Here is a 16767-nt window from a genome sequence, read left to right as displayed (position 1 = left end):
AAGTGGAGAGGGAGCTCAGGGGGCCAGATCAGCAATTCAGCCTCTGCTGAAAACCGCTCCAGATCTCACAGCTAAAGTGGAATCTTGAGAGCTCTCTGGCATATTAAATATTCATCAAAAACCAAACACCACTTTTTCAACATTTGACTGAATAATACAAGTGTAGATTTGTCCTATCTCTATGCTTGGATTGCTCAGATATACCTAGCCCTAAATTATGGTTCTAATGAAGTCAGTTTAAAAGATGAGGAAAGAATCCTTTGTAGTTTATCCCTGCCTTTCATTTCCTCTTAATTTAACCATAAACTAAACGGATTCATAAAATGTTTATAGAGGGTAATAAAGTGATGTTTTTAATACAAAGGTTGCTTATGTAATTAAGCTTACATTCTATGAGATTCTGTGTAATTTGAAACGGGTTGCATGAAATTAACAAATACTTATATCTATTTTATTTCTCCCCCCATTAACGGCAAATAATAAAACAAAAGGGGGGGGGGGGAGTAAGTTCCTGCCAATGTAAGTGCCTACAGTTCAGAAACTGAACCTGCAGATGTTGCAAAAGATTTTATCTTTTTCTTGGAAATGTGCCGTTAAATTTAATTAGATTTCTCATTTGCCTTCCTTTTCTTTCATTTTGTCGCTCTACTTTTTTTCTACCTCCACTCCCTCTTCCCTCCTGTCTCTCTCCCTTATGTACTGGGGGAGAACACTATATGTTTTTAACCTATATAACATAAGTGAAGAAATTTATCAAATCCTATAACCATTACATTATAAGTTGTCTTGATCGAAGTTACTCTGAAGTTCACTCTAACCATTAAATAATATCATGATGTTCATGGCCCCACACTCACTTTCTTTTTCTAAATAAATAGAAAAACTAAGCTTGAAGAATATAAAGTCATATTCTGTTTTTTCCCAAAATTTTTGTAGAGACAACTGGAAGTGATCTAATCTTTACTGTTATAGCATTTTATCACCAGGCTGTCAAGATGTGATTTCTTACTCTGAAACGATCCACTCTCTACTATATTTCATGTTAACATTGCAAATCAAGTCAAATGGCTAATGTTCACATTGTTTAAAATAATGGAGAGAAGAAACCACGGAACTCTATTTCTCTGAGTTCATTTAGACTTCGGTAGCAAATATTGATAATCAGATCCTAGGGATACCTAATTTTACATGGAGTGATAATGGTTTAACTCAATTAATTTTTGGACACTTATCTATACCACTTTTAAGAAACATCAAAGTTCATGGGACGCCTGAGTGGCTCAGTTGGTTAAGTAGCTGCCTTCAGCTCAGGTCATGATCCCAGTGTCCTGGGATCGAGTCCCACATCGGGCTCCTTGCTTGGCAGGGAGCCTGCTTCTCCCTCTGCCTCTGCCTCTGCCTGCCTCTCTGTCTGCCTATGCTCGCTCACTCTCTCTCCCTCTATCCATGACAAATAAATAAATAAAATCTTAAAAAAAAAAAGAATTTAAAAAAAAAGAAACATCAAAGTTCCCTTAGCGTTCTGAAAGAATGATTTTGAAAAGTTTCATAAAAAGTTCTAAAGGTATGCATCAGCATTTTCTATAAAAGTGTTGGGTGGAACAGATATCACTGAACAGTCGTCCCAAAAGATATTTGATAAAATACAATGAATTGCCAGGTATGCTATTCCTATGTTTGCATGGACATGGCCGAGAAATGGAAATAATTGTGTAATTCTCCAGTGTACGTTTTCTGTGTTGGAGCAAACACTCCAAGAATGCAAAAGATTAAAGCTTTTCACCCGAGCATCTCTAAGCACGTGAGACTTAGGAGCGCATAAGGGCTAACCTAGGTCATTTGATAAGAACTGAATTGCCTCTTACCTTATTCTATGTACTTGGCTCATTTAGATGTTGCTGTTTCTCTGGAAAATAGCAAGTGTCCCCTGTCCACGAATGTAATTATTATGACAATTTCTAATTTTCCTTTTAGGGATACCATGCCAGCACTTTAAAGTCTACTTACCCAAAGCCAAACTCAGTTATCCTCCATGAAAACCTGCTCCACTTCCTGTGTCTCCATCTCTTAAAATAATTCAACTTTTATTAAATTTGGCCATACAAAGAAAACCTAGATGAATTTGAAGACTACGTTCTCTATAGAAACTTGGATTGAAAATAAGTTTTTAGGTCCTCACTAAAAACCACATCCCACACTGACAGTCAAACATCAGCCCCTGTTGTGTCTCTGGTATGTACTGATTCCAATACCACTGAAGCCCACTTCTGCCCTGGCCCCTATCCTAGCATCCTTACTCTGAAACCTCTCCAAGCTCTTCCACCCTTTGCCTTGAGGACTGTCTCTCAAAAGCACAGCCTAAATTATGATCATCTTTTCCTCAAAAATCTATGGCTTCTAAACACCCTGAGAAAGACATTCTAACTCCAGCAAGTGCCACTTCAGAAATTCCATGCTGTGCGCCTATCTTGTCCTTCCAGACACATCTCGGACTACTTGCCTCCAGGAATGTCAAGCATGCCCAACTATACCATGCCCTCCCACCTGCTCCTACTTCTGCTCTCCCCTCTGTCCACAGTAACTTGGTTATGGTCCTCTACCTTTGACCTTGTCTTTCATAGTGCTTGGCTCAGCTCATATGACCCCACATCATAAAGTCTTAACAACCCACACTGTTACCTATTCCTCCTTTCCCTCTACTTCTGGATTTAGCATTTGCAGCATTCTGCTATGTGTGATGTTAGCCTTACACATCTGTCTTTCCAGCTAGGTTGCACACTCTCTCCATTCTATCCATTTGGGGTCTCCAGAATTCCTATCCAGCTGCAACTCTATACACCAAATACAATGACCTAGTTCTCTCTCTCAAGAAGCTCAGTCCACTAAGTGATAAAACATGTTAATAACTCAATATGATAAGGGTCATAAGGAAGTCCAAAGGGTAGGGAATAAGGAGACAGGTTGGTAAGCACGGGATTTAGATTCAGAAGACTCAAGTTCAAGGTCTGGTTCTGCTATGTAACTAAGTTATGATAAGCAAATCTAGTTTCAGTTTTCTCATTTGCAAAGTTAGGGTTTCTAACACTACTCTTCTGTAAGAATCAAAATAAAATTAAATAATGGGTTTCCAATTGTTCCTCTAGATCCAACATCTGTCCTCTGTCTTCTTCCTCTACTCTGTGCCTCTAGAAATTGACTTCTAAGCAAGGGGATCTTCCCCACATTGTCTCTATGTGTCTAGGTTCTGCCAGTTGCTACCTCCTCTGGCTCCTTAGGTCCTAGGGGTAGTCAGGCCTCAGGGTAACTCTCCCTGTGGTTTCTCTGCAGTCTACCCACACCTTTACAAATAATCCCTTTATTAAAGACTTTTCAAATTACACACGTTGAATGCGCCATCTGTTCCCTGCCAGGACTCTGACGGATAAAGCTGCTTTTCAAACTCTAAGTTGCTGTCTAAATGCAAGGTATATCTCATTTATCTCTGCACAGTGCTTTACACAAAGCAGATTGATGCTATTAATAACAAATTGTGAAATGAACGTATGTAAGGATGAATGACTGAATGATCCTGCCCTCGCCCACATGAGTTATAGTCTTATCTGGGGATCTCTTCTTGTCACCTTGATTGGATTTTGTAATGTCCTGCTTTGATTTGGAAGGTCCTCTGTTCCCTGGAACTCAAGGTCTCTTGGAGAAACATTTTTACAGGTAGTCTGCCTCAGCCTTTGTGTGTTTCAAGTGGTTTAACTTGAAAGAATTAACATTGTTTGAAATTCCCAGAAATAACACTCTTTCTATAGGCTGCACACTTACCTGATATCAAAAGGGATGAGTAGTTTGTTCATTTATTTATTTATGTTTTTCGTTCATTGACATAAAAGCTGGCAAATAAGTTAAAAACAAACGAATTGATTCTTCCCTTATTACATGGAAATCAAGAGCATATTCAAGCAATCAGTAGCCTGGGGTAGTTTTTCAAAAGCACAATAGCCTAGCCAGGGAATAAGCAATTGAATAGCCTCACCAAATGATCTAAACAAAGATAAGTCACAGAATTAAGCATCTTGATATTTCTGAGGAGTTGAAATCATGATTGATTGACTTTAATATGAATTTATTCCCAGCTGCCATCCTTGTCTTCTGAATTCTCATATATCTCAATAAAATAGGAGATAAACATTTTCCTCCTATTTTAAATATAAGGTCAATGACTTAAAAATGAGGAACGGACCCATGGAAAGTATCTTTAGAAAACATACTCTTTTTTTTTTTTTTTTTTTTTAAGATTTTATTTATTTATTTGACAGAGAGAAATTACAAGTACACTGAGAGGCAGGCAGAGAGAGAGAGAGAGAGGAGGAAGCAGGCTCCCTGCTGAGCAGAGAGCCCGATGCGGGACTCGATCCCAGGACCCTGAGATCATGACCTGAGCCGAAGGCAGCGGCTCAACCCACTGAGCCACCCAGGCGCCCTAGAAAACATACTCTTGAGTAAACATATTTAGTAGAATGCTTTGGTACTGAGTAGGTATTATTCATTAGCAAATGATTGCATCACTGGAATTCTTAATTAAAATTTGTGATGAGAAATGAATCCATTCAGTCTGCAGTTAGGACCCAGAAATTCAGAACACATTGGGGTGCTTTATGAGCACAATTCCAAAGATTTTCATACAGCGAAAGAACCCACAAATACTTTAAACAGGAATTCTAGAAGAGTACACACGTGATGGCTGTGTGGATCCAGACACAATATGATTTGAGAAGTCAACCATTGAATACAATACATGGAAAGATTCTAATTTGATGGGTGTGTAATAGTGTTAAAAGCCTCTAAACAGGGGCGCCTGGGTGGCTCGTGGGTTAAGCCTCTGCCTTCTGCTCAGGTCATGATCCCAGGGTCCTGGGATTGAGCCCCACATCAGGCTCTCTGCTCAGCAGGGAGCCTGCTTCTGCCCCTCTCACGCTCTGCCTACTTGTGATCTCTGTCTGTCAAATTAAAAAAAAAAAAAAAAAAGCCTCTAAACAGTCCTTCTGGACCTTTTCTGGGTTTTCCAGAAAGGCTTCTAGCCAAACAATTTCTTCTCTTCGCTTAATAATTGAAATACAAATTCAGACAGTGGCAAACTCTGAGGCTCCTCTTTTAAAGGGGTCCTTAAGAATGTAAATTCGAAGTGATTTTTTTTTTCAGCACATATCACAATTCAAACTTTTAGCAGCCATCGAGGAGCTCAACCTCGACTGCAGTAAAGTAAAATGGATAATGTTTAGCTCTAACTTGGTTGCTAGGACCATCCTAGCAAGAAAATTCTGCTGTAAAAATTTATGATCCTTAACTGTTTTTACTTGCTGACTGTCTACTGATGATGGGTTCTGGTTTTGAAGGCCAGAGAGATCTGGGGAGACCACTTTGTGCAGCCAGAGAAAGGTTAGACAAACAACAGGTTTCTCCTGAGCCTCCTTCTAGAACACGAATGAAACTCCAGTACTTGGGGCTGATGGAGACAGCATTGCCTCCTATTACCTCGTTTGTGTCATTGCTGACTCAGTGACACCATATCCCAGACTCAGATTTAAACACTTGTTAGCCAAATGTGTCTCCCTATGTGCTGCTGGCCCTTGCCACTTCATCACAGTTTAATAAGGCATTGGGGATTTTAGACAACTCCTCTAATTACAGCAGAATGCGAACAGTGTTTGCTATTGATTTTTATTCCAGAATGTCAACCCTTTCCTGTCCCCCATATACCTATTACCCTTCACTCCTTTGCACGTAACCAAGGTCATTTTTTAAAAATGACTCTAACATATTCAATATTAATCAAATGTCCATAACAGAAAACATCCTCCACAGAAGGTGAAAGGAAAGTAAAAAATGTGTCTTTGCTTGCATTGTTTGGAAAGATGGAAATTACCCAGAATCCTATTCTTTTTTTTTAACCAATAGGTGGCACTAGTGGTGTCTAGCAATGATTCAAGTCTGTAGCTCTACTACCTAGCTCTAATATATACAGCATTCAGAGATTAGGATTTTCTTTTTTTTTTTTTGCAAAGGTTACCATCATTATGGCCTTAGCCATTAATTGAAACATTTGTAGCTTACCCAGTGGGGATGATTTTAATATAAAATTTGCATGCTGTTGAATAGGTTCTTTAAAATTATTATTTGTAAGTAGTCCAGAAGAGTTATATGGGTAATAGTATGCATATAAGGTAGAGAAGTTTAAAGTATGCTATAAACCCTATCACAGAATTCCTGATACTAGTTTGTATGCAACAGGCAAGAACTATCAAAGAATTAGAAATTGAAGCACACGTTTTTAACATAGCTTGGAGAGTGTAGTTGTGAGTTTTAAATAATTTTATTTGCTGTGTTATCCAAGACACACTGGTTTTCAACCCTGTGCTCTTTACATTTTTTATAGCATGGCGTAAAGCAAGTTTTTTACTTTTTTTTTTTTTTTTTTTTTTTTTACATTTTTTACAGCATGCCTAGAAAGCAAATTAGGCTGCGAGCCAAACAGACCTATGGTAGATTCTGGACCTCCATCATCTACAAAGCTGCAAACTTTAACAAGATGGTTATCTCAAATAATCCTGAGTTTCTTCATTCCTAAATGATTCCTGTCTCTAAGAGTTATGGTAAAAATTAAGTGGACAGAATTGTAGCCATCAGTATCTAAGGTGTAATAAGTAGCCAGTTAGTTTCTTATCCCTTGGTTGATTTGAATTTTAACATTGGCTGAGGCAAAAAATAAATAAATTAATAAATAAGCAGAAGGAGAGGGAAATGAAGAAAAAGGAGAAGAAGGTGATTAGACAGTGGGGTCTATTTAAAAAAAAAATGTGATGCCTGGGTGACTCAGTCAGTAGAGTGTCTGCCTTCCGCTCAGATCATGATCTCAAGAGTCATGCAAGCCTCTCTCAGGGCTCTTGGATCAGCGGGGGGAGTCTTTTGCCCCTCTCCCCCTGCCCCTGCCCCTGCTCATGCTCCCTCTCTCACAAACAAATAAAAAATCTTTTATAAAAAAAGATATTTGACATCCTTTTTAAAAAATTAAAAAGTATACATTTCAAAAAACATATTCTAATTCTCTACCACTTTTGAATATTTGTATTATCTTTTATTTTTGTGAAGAGATTCTAACATTTAATAGATATTATTCAGCCCCGATTCCTTAAGGTCAGTGGGTTGGTTGCTGTAAATTTTGGAGAGAAGGCTCTGAGGAATTTATCCAGAGTCTCAGCTTCCCTCTATCTGCGGGGGTGTAAGCTAGCATCCCTGCACCCTAAGCACTCTTTCCTAAGTACATATAAGTACAAGTAAGCAACTGGGACTAATTTAATCATCCTTTTGTTTGACCCTCCCTCTAAAAAGTTTATTTTGTTTCTGCTGTTTCAAAAGATCTTTGATGAAATGGTGATAGCATTCCTGATCTCTTATCTGTTTTCAAAAGAGCTAATATTATTAAGTGCTGCTTACCATTCATCTTTCTGATGGTAACAAAAAAAAAAAAAACACAAACAAAAAAAACCCGTCTGATTTAATTTGGCTTGAGCACTCAGTGTCCATCCACACAGCGGCACCTGTGGGGTCATTAGCAAAATTAGATAAGTAACTGATTTATTATTATCGTAGATGCATGGTGCTTTCCCTTTACTTAGAGTGTATGGCAAAAATTGTTCATGCTAAGAAACAGTAATCAAAATGGCTAAAAAGCCACAGTTTTATCATTCCAAACATAAGCATAGCTGTGGTAGTATCTTATCATAGTACATAATAATAGAAATGAATTATGTCAGTAAAATCTTGAGGTTTAAGATTTACCGTGATAAATATTTTTCATTAAAGTGAAATATCTTGGCAGAGTCACTTTCATATGCAGACTGTTGACACAAGGAGGCCAGCTGTGCCCATGCAGATGCCGAGATTTGGGTCTATATTATTAATGATTTATCATGTCATGGAGAGCTTAGATTAGTTTTGAAAGCAATCCCTTGCCACAAAAGCACTTTCTATAATGTGTGAACGCAAGGAAGACTATATGTGCATTCCAAATTAATCACAGGAGCTGCAGCTACCTTTGAAATTTCAATACCTCTTCTCTTTTTATTTTGGAACATGAAATTCTAGATCCTAAACTGTGTTATTCATTAAAATTCATACAAGAATGTTATTTCATATCCACTGGATAGCGAGCAGTGTGTGTATCTGAATTAACAGATACATAGACTCAGATGAGGGAATGAAGGATATAGGAAGGCATTGCCAAGCTGTTGTATACCATGTGTTTTTGCACTAAAGCTCCCTTTTAATGTGAGGTTGGATTAAGTTTCCCTTTCAGTTCTGCAGGCTTCCAAGATTGCTCTGCCTTCAGGGCACGTATAATAATATTGGCTAATATTTATTCAGGGCTTGCTGTGTTCCAGGTAAGATGCTAAACACTTTACATGCATTATCACATTCAGACTTCATAAGACCCATGTGAAATATTGTTATCACCCCTGTTTCACAGGTGAGAAGACTGAAGCACAATGTAGTCAAATAAATTATCCCAAGGGGGAGGAATCTGGATTGAATCCAGGTTGTCTGATGTTTTAAAGCCTTCACTATTAACTACTGCTATTAACTGTGACCTCACTATTAAGCATTCTTACAACTAAGCAAGAGGTAGGGTTCAGATCCTATTTAGTTACTACCTGGGCGGCCTTAGGCAAGTCCCTTGCACCCTGTAAACTTCGGTTTCCTTTTCTATAAAATGAAGAGAACAGTAGTACTTACCTCATAGAATTGTTGTGAGTTAATATTTGTAAAAGGCTAAGAACAGAGTTTGGCCCATATTAAGCACGAGTGCTTTGTGCTGTAGGAGTTCATGAGTTGTACTCTTCAATGACTGATAAACTTTCACTGACCGTTACACATAGATTCTCCATAATTTTCAGATAGCTTTTATTCTGGAAATGAGATTGGGAATGAAAGATAGAAATTACATTCTGAGTTTTATTCCTAAAGGAAACAAACCAAGGACTGTGAATGAAGTTACTGCTTATCCCTAATGCGAGATGTACACAGATAACCCAAAAGCATCACTGCTAACCCTCTACAACAGTGAGTCCTTTAAGCATTCTTTCTGAGTGTGGAAAGAGCCAGATATCTTCCTTCCTTTCTTCCTTCATTATTCACTCATTCAACCCATATCCTTACAAGGGCACTATGCTTGCTCAGGGGATACGGGTGAATAAATCCCTACTCTGGAGGAGGACACAATCTAGAGATGACTAGTTCAGCACATAAAAGGGTATGAAAGCACATGAAAGTTCTAGGCTCTGTTACCTGACCAGTTTCAGAAGTATTCATTGAGTGCCTAGTAAATGCCAGGCACTGTGCTAGGCACGGGGGCCTATCCAGGTCAAAAGGCAAGATCCCTGCAGTTAAGAAGCACCCAATGGGGAAGACATCCTAAACAGATCTTTTCCCTTCCCTGTGGGAAATTACCTAGATAAACTTGCTGGAAGAGCATAGAAAACAGGTGCTTAAACCCATCCTGGGGCTAGTGGGAGGAGGGAGATTCTGACACCTAGAAAAATTTTTGGTAAAAGTGAAGAAAAGCAGAAATTAAAGTACCTGACGCTATGGAGAAAGAGCAGCCCTAAAAGCAGAGACACCATAAATGAAGACAGGAGACATGAAGCGGGGTGACACAGTGGGGGGCCGCCAGCGGCCATTCGATGAGAGAGCTTAATGGGGATGTACTGTGGGATGTGGGATGTGGGACAAAATACGGCACTAGAGAAGTAAACAGAGCTGGAAGGTTAAAAGTGTATAAAATCAACTGAAAGGACCAAATGCTAACAAAGTGCATAGAATGAGCACTTGCTTTTATAGACTGTTTCCCACTAAAATCCAAATGAAAAGAAAGTCATTTTCCTGACAATCAAGATTCCGGGAACCAAGGAGATGATGAATTCCTAAGAGTAATGTCTTGATCCCGACCAAAAGACACAGGGTGTCACTCTTTCCATGTCAGTGGGTTGTCCACTTCCCTACTTCTCTTCCTCAGGGAACCAAACATTGAGACTGGCTCAGAGGTCTAGACTGATGTTTAGACTGAAAACATGTCTAATCCTTGGCTTGAAATGACCTATTAGCACATCCTTCTGCAGCCTCAAAGTTTTTTTTATTCCTGGATTGAAGAACTCAGTCCAGGATAAACTGTACTCCCAGGGGTGGTGCTCTGTAAAGTTGGTCATCATGGAATTTCAGCAAAGAATTCAGGAATCTAAAGAACTGAAACCTACCCCCCCCCCTTTGCTGTTACTGCAGAGACAGAACAACTCCTAAGCTTTCTGCCTCCAGGTGGGTGGCAATTTAATTCTTATGGAGCCACGGGTCACCCCCTTGCATCTTCATTCAGTGCACAGAGCCCTCTGCCTGCAGCGGGGCCTGCTCCCTTCTGGGTCAGAAGTTGGCTGGGGAAGGGCCCTGACTGCCAAGTAACTTGCAATGATGTCAGAGCCCAGCACAACCAGAAAACACCAGCCAGCCAGCCAACAAAAGCCTTAACAACAACAGAAAAATCACAGAGCAGAGTTGCCAAAGCTGTTCTTTCCGCCCCCTACCCCTTTCTTCGAATAGGAAGAACAGCAGGAAGAGAGTTTATATTTTAAAAGACTCTCCCTCCACTCCTCCCTCCTTCTGCCTTTTGGTAACAAAGTGTTAACTGGTGAGGAAACAGTTCTCCGGATGAGTCCAGGCCGGAGTTCCGCAGTTCCATGGGGTGTCTTTTGGAGTTCCTTTTCAAAGCTGTCAGTGGAAGTTTCAGAAACAACTCAGAACCGGGTATTTTTCCTAAATGTAAACATGCAACTCTGTGTAGAGGAGAAAGCAGAAACCATTGAGGAAAGGAAAATCCTTTCCCTGCCCCCTTCTTTTCTTTTTCGGGTAATTAACTATACTCAAATGAATATTGAAAGTTTGGTGAAAAAGCTCTGTTGTCCTCCTCCTCCTCCTCCTCCTCCTCCCCCTTCTCCTTGGCCTTCCCCTTTCCCTCTTTCTCCTTCTTCTTCTTTCTTCTTCTTCTTCTTCTTGGGATATCATGGTTCATTCCAGCCATTCAGAGCCCTCAGTGATTCATAATTCAACTGGAAATTAATAAAACACAGCCCCCATTCTTGGAAATGAAGTTTGGATTGAAATCCTCTTGTTTTGGAATATATGGCCTTTTTTCCCCCTTTCATTTGTGACAGTCAATTTTAAATGATGTCACTTCAAGGACATTTTCATTTCTCCCACAACATATTACACGAAACACTTGCCTGTAAAACCGGCTCATTAGCCTGCAAAATTATACTGTACTGAATGGCTTTCATTCAAAGTAGAAATGGGATTTTTAGTAGGCAATTTCTGTATTTTATAAAGATAAAGCAATGTTTGATTGCTTCTTCCCAGCTGTTTTGCTTAGTGGTTATAAAGAGAAATTGGAGGGGGTTGGGGACGAGAAAGGTAATATGGGGGCGGTTTTGTAAGGATGTGCTTAAAAAATAAATCTTAGATTAAGAAACCAAGGCCGAACTTTACAGAGCAACTGCGCCTGCAGCTCCTCTGGGCTGCAATGATTTGTCCTCTGGATGTCTGGAGGAAAGCTCTGAAAAAAGTGAGGGAAGGAAAAAAAGAGGGAAAGAGGGAGGAAAGCGAAAAGGCTGCTTTGCAGGCTGCAGCAGCCACCGCGAGCTGGATGACTGAGGCTCTGGGAGTTGCTGGAAGGAGCAGCCCTTCAGAGGTGCGGAGAGGGAGGGTGCGCAGCAGAGCGCCAAGGAGGAGGGACGCGGGGGCCACTGAAGGGTCAGCGGGGCCGCGGCGCCGGGCTGGGGGCCTCCAGGCGGCGCTGGCCACGGCGCACGGCCGAGGGTGAGCGCTCCGGGCCGCCCGCGCCTCCTGCTGTCGGTGCCCGGGGGTGGGCCCCGCGTCGCGAGCTGCCTGGTGCGGGGAGGGAACCAGCTCCGGCTCGCCTGATGGATTGACTTGGAGATGGATCGAATTACACCATTTGCCTTGCCTCGATTTGTTTTGCTCCCGCTCCGTCCCGCTGCTGCTGCTGCTGTCGCTGCTGCAAGGACTGGTGGTGGCGAGTTTCAGGATTATACCGAGGAAGCCAAGACCTAAAGAGAAAGACGGATTTTTTTCTTTATTTTCTTTTTTCCCTGCGCGTATTGAGCCTTTTCTTTTTCTTTCTTTCTTTCTTTTCTTTTTTTTTTTTTTTAAACCAGCCGACCCCTACTCCCCACCCCCAATGAGGTAAGACCGTCTTATAATCTGCTAATGCTCTGGACGCCTGGTGGGGGTCGGACGCAGATCCTCAGAGCCGGAGTCGCAGCCCGTGTATGTGCGTGTGCCTGTGCGCGCGCGCGCGTGTGTGTATGTGCGTGCATGTGTGTTGTCACTGGAGAGTTGATTTCTCTTCCGAGCAGCCCTGTCCGCCTGCCGTGCGAAGGACGCGCAGCGGGCCGGAGAGGTTTGGCGGACCCGTCAAAACTGACACTGCTGGAGGTTTAGGGGGAGGGGCACGTGGAGTTGGAGGCCCCCTCCACTGTGCACGCCCCCCCCCCCGAAAAAAAAAGCGGAAGGAGGAGGCAAGTAAAAGTTTCTTGCCAGGCAGAGCCGGCTCCGCGCTCTCCCCGCGCATTATCAGTGGGAACCCGGGCTGCTTGGCTGCTCGGTCACGGCGTCTCCAGCCAGCGCAAGAAGCTGAGCCAAAGCCGACAGAGCCGGCCGCGGGCTCGGCCGCCCCCTTCCGCCCGCCCGCCCGCCCCGGAGCCAACGCTGGGACCGTCGGGGTCGCGCAGCGCCCGCAAGGCTAGGAGTGGACCCGCAGGCGTTCGCCCGCGCTGGGAGAAGGGGCGCAGAGCCGCCGCCGAGACCTAGCAGCTCACCGCGGACGCCCGCTACCTGTCAGTGCGCCCCCGGATCGGACAGCCTCCGGCAGCGCCTGGGGGCGGGGGCTCGGGGTACCCGGCCACCTCCACCCCCCCAACCCAGGCTCCAGCCGGGAGGGCAGCCACTTCCCACCCTCCTTCTCCCCCTGCTGGCCGAGCGCTCCGCGGGCGGGCTCTGGAGCCTGGAACTGCCCACCGCCCACCCCCACCGCCCACCGGGCGCCCGGGTTTCTCCTGTTGGCCACTCTCCCCCGCAACTTTCCGTGCTTTGTTCTACCGCTGGAAATGATTTACGGAAGCGTTTTGGAGAGGGTCTCCGCCAGGCGGCAAGAGCCCAGCGCGGAGATGTGTTACGTTCTCATCTACCCATCAATTATGGATGGAAACAAATAAGGAAGAGTCAGTTTTGCACTGAACCCCTTCTCCGGCGGCGAGAGGCGTCCTGCAGCCGGGAGGGAGCCGCCGCTCGTATCGGCCGCCGCTTCAGGGGGATGGTGAGGAGGAAGGTAGGGAAACTTTTATTTCCCGTCTTGACAGTGATGATGTCTGTTCCTGGTCTGCAGAAACTGATAGAGCAGCCGCCTTGGGTAATTTGGGAAGGCTTAAAGCTTCCTCCGTCGTGTTTAAGTCTTGGATTGAAATAAAAGGTCATAAAGAACTGGGTTTTAAAAATTTCTGCTAAATCGACTCTCGGGACCACCGCTGTCTAGAGATTGTTTAAATCCTGAACTTGTGAAGAGCTAAATGTCATGGAAGCTAGAGGGGAATGAAGTAGCAGTATTAATTACAGCATTAGAGGAACTCAGGGTAGTACTGCCTGTTCTGAGCTGACCAGTCAGCAACCCAAGTTCCAGCAGCCCAACCCCTCGCCAGTCTCAGCTGGGCGGCTGTCACACAGGAGGGACAGTAGATCGTTATTACAGATATATGGACTTTGTAAATAGTAATTGGATCTTATGTCCCCAACGATGGGCGGCTGCTTTCTCTCAAAAATAACGGTAGTGTTTCCAGTGACTTGGGAAAAGAAATGTCTAGGGTAATTTTCCCAAGAACTTCTGGCTACTGAGAATTCTAAGTCTGCAGTAAAAAGTCTAGTTGCTTTTGGAGGATTGTTCTCCCCTCTGCTTGATGTTTGGAGCAATAAAGTGGATTCTTTTGTTTATTTCAAGGCTAAAGTCCTAGGGAAGGGTTTAACATTTTTCCAATCTCGTTTTGGTCTCTGTCCCTCAGCAGAGGAAAAATTCTTGTTTGAAGAAATTCTTCCAGGTTTCATCCCTGTAGAATTGAGAAAAATCTCAGACAGCTCAAGATGAGCATTTTACTATACTTTGGTTCAATAAACAGTAGGTTTTGATGCTGGTTTATTCAAGTTGTTAAAAAAAAATCCTATTGCTCTGTTAGCTATCTAACTCAGGAAATCAAGTTGTGTGTAGTCCTGTTTAATGTAGTGAGTGACAGGCATATTCTGTCAGGCTGGCAAATACTACACAAACATTTACCCGGCTTAGGTAAATAGAAATTGTCAAGTAAGCCCTGAAATTTAGGCCTATATGATCATGAACTTAAAACAGCTTAAGGTAAATAAACTAAAGCCCAGCCATAGCCGAGTTTTGTTTTTTGTCGTTACTGTCTGTGCTCTGTTTAGGTCCCTAGAATGTGCTCTCAGAAAGACAGTTAAGTAAATAACCCTAAGATTTCCAAAATGTCTTGTTTAGCAAACCATTTTCTTCCCCTGGGTCATTTAGTTAGTTACTATGTCTTATTGGATCCTACAAAATATTAGTACCTCTCTTCACTTATACTAGAGATACTACATGGATGACCTTTTTGGAGGAACATTTCTGTGATGTAGGACAGTATGCCAGGAATATTATGACTTTTCCATCACAAACAGCTGGTTAACTCAAGTTTTATTAGATTTGTGGTCATTCTGCCCTTTTTTTCCTTCCTTCCTTCCTTCCTTCCTTCCTTCCTTCTACTCTCTCCCTCTTTCTGTCTCTCTCTTTCATTTTTTGGGTGCCCACTAATAGCACCATCTGGTCATGTCTCCCCTGGTCTGATGGATCTGAAAGATGGCTCTGATGTAAACCTATTAGTCCTTAGAGTGAGGGCAACTTAGAAATATCCAGTGGACTTCAGTTCACTGGCTGCTTGCTGCACAGGAAGGATCTGTCCAGTAACGGTGCTCTGGGTAAGTGGGCCCCTGCATCCTTGTGTGGTGGTTTCTCTTGCTTGAAAGGCACACAGGCAAGTAAGCAGGAATCAGAGCTTTGGTTCACAAAGATGCCCATAATTGTTAAGGACTTATTGAAGCTGGAGAAGTTCTTCACTTCTTGCTGCTCCATCATAATAAACGTTAGCAATTAGCTTAGTCATTGTTCTTGTATGTGAGTTTCACTAAGATACAAAGAGTGAATCTGAGATGGGGTCATTTTTCACCCTTCTGATGCATTTTATGCAGAGTTAAGAGCCTGGCTGAATGCCTAACCGTTATTGGTATAACTGTAAGAGGTGAACTCTTTCCCTCACACATTGCAGGATAAAATATTACCTTTTATTTCAATTAATAGACTTTAAGCCTCACATTTTAGATTCATTTCTAGAGGAAACAAGAGGCACTCGGGGGTGTGCCAGTCAGTCAGTATTTATCGAAAACCTGTCGTTTGCAAGCAGCTATGCTAGCCAGTGTTCCAAAGCCAGGTGAGACAGCCATGTTTCTGTATGTTCAACTTAAGTAAGAATGCAAATGGCATTCTTGGATCACGTGGCGAAATGGATCACTGGCAAGAAATGTAAATATGCACCTTTTTTTGAAGCATGCTGTTGAATCCTAAATTATGAACACTCCATCATTCAATATACCAGTAGTGTAATTCACAAACTGAAACTGTCATTAGAACAGGGGAACTCATGTGAATGGAGACTTTGCTTTAAGATCCACCAAAGCCTATGTCTTAGCTTGCTGCTTATTTCATGAACAGCTGCCAACTTCTGCTGGGGGGTGGGGGTGGGATGGACATGTTTTGATTTATTCCCAGGACACAGAGAGAGTAAAATTCATATAACTGTATTAAGCCTCTCATAACCTTCTTCAGTGGAGATGGCTATTGTTGGGCTGACTTGTCTCCTTAGACCCACAACAGTGGCAGTGCCGCTAACAATTTGGAGGTGCTTCCGTTCATTCAACAGGAAAACTAGGAAATGTTTTTACTGGGAAAAGCCACCATTTATGTAACCAAGGGCGATCAAATCAGTGGTCCACATAGATACCCCGTGAGGTGTACTTATTTCTCAAACTTTTCATTTCTATTAAGCTTTTGTTAACTCCCCCAGATTAGCATTTTAACAACCCTGAAGTGAACTTCTGCCATTCTCTCTACTTGGACACAGTATGTAGATCATCCATCATCCTGTCCTTGGCTACAACAGGCTGCTGGCTCCATCACCATTTGGAGCTACACAGAATCCATCCGACTGTGAACAGCACAGCTGGCTACAGCAATTTTTTCTTCCACACCACTGGCAGCATTGTCTGGCTGTGGTAACTACAGTTAACACCCAGAACGGGAACTTTCCATTGTTTGGCAACCTGGGCTGGGCCCCTCATCCAGTTCTGGGGGCACCTAGAACTGGTCTGCAGACCTTTCTGCAGACCCTGCCCACTTGCAATGGTGTGCCCCACTTCAAAGAGGACTTGCCACAGCCTTAGACACCCCACGGGAAAGCCTATGCAGGCTTGACACAGTTAAACCACCAGAATTACAGAATTAGAAGAAGCCACCCAGACACCCTACATCCTAGAGCTTCGGAAGGCAGTCTTTTTGAAAAGGGGAAG

The 16767-nt window shown here is 42.7% G+C and overlaps 1 protein-coding gene across 15 annotated transcripts in view; it reads left to right on the top strand.

The window, feature by feature from the left end:
• SEMA6D (semaphorin 6D) overlaps positions 1–16767 on the top strand; it is a 573864-nt gene that overhangs the window by 506877 nt on the left and 50220 nt on the right. For 12 of the 15 annotated variants that reach the window (XM_082734878.1, XM_082734887.1, XM_082734886.1 and 9 more), the window contains exon 1: positions 13310–13438. The exons of 2 other annotated variants lie outside the window; for them this stretch is intronic. The gene's annotated coding sequence lies outside the window, so the exon portion shown is untranslated. Of the gene's footprint in view, positions 1–11599; positions 12295–13309; positions 13439–16767 lie in introns of those variants that run through there. One more of the 15 variants, XM_082734881.1, reaches the window with a different exon arrangement.

Source organism: Mustela nivalis (genome assembly GCF_964662115.1).
Source record: "Mustela nivalis genome assembly, chromosome: 6".
NCBI lineage: Eukaryota > Metazoa > Chordata > Mammalia > Carnivora > Mustelidae > Mustela > Mustela nivalis.
Note: the sequence above shows the minus strand (reverse complement) of the source record. Positions and strands in the feature narration are given on the sequence as shown.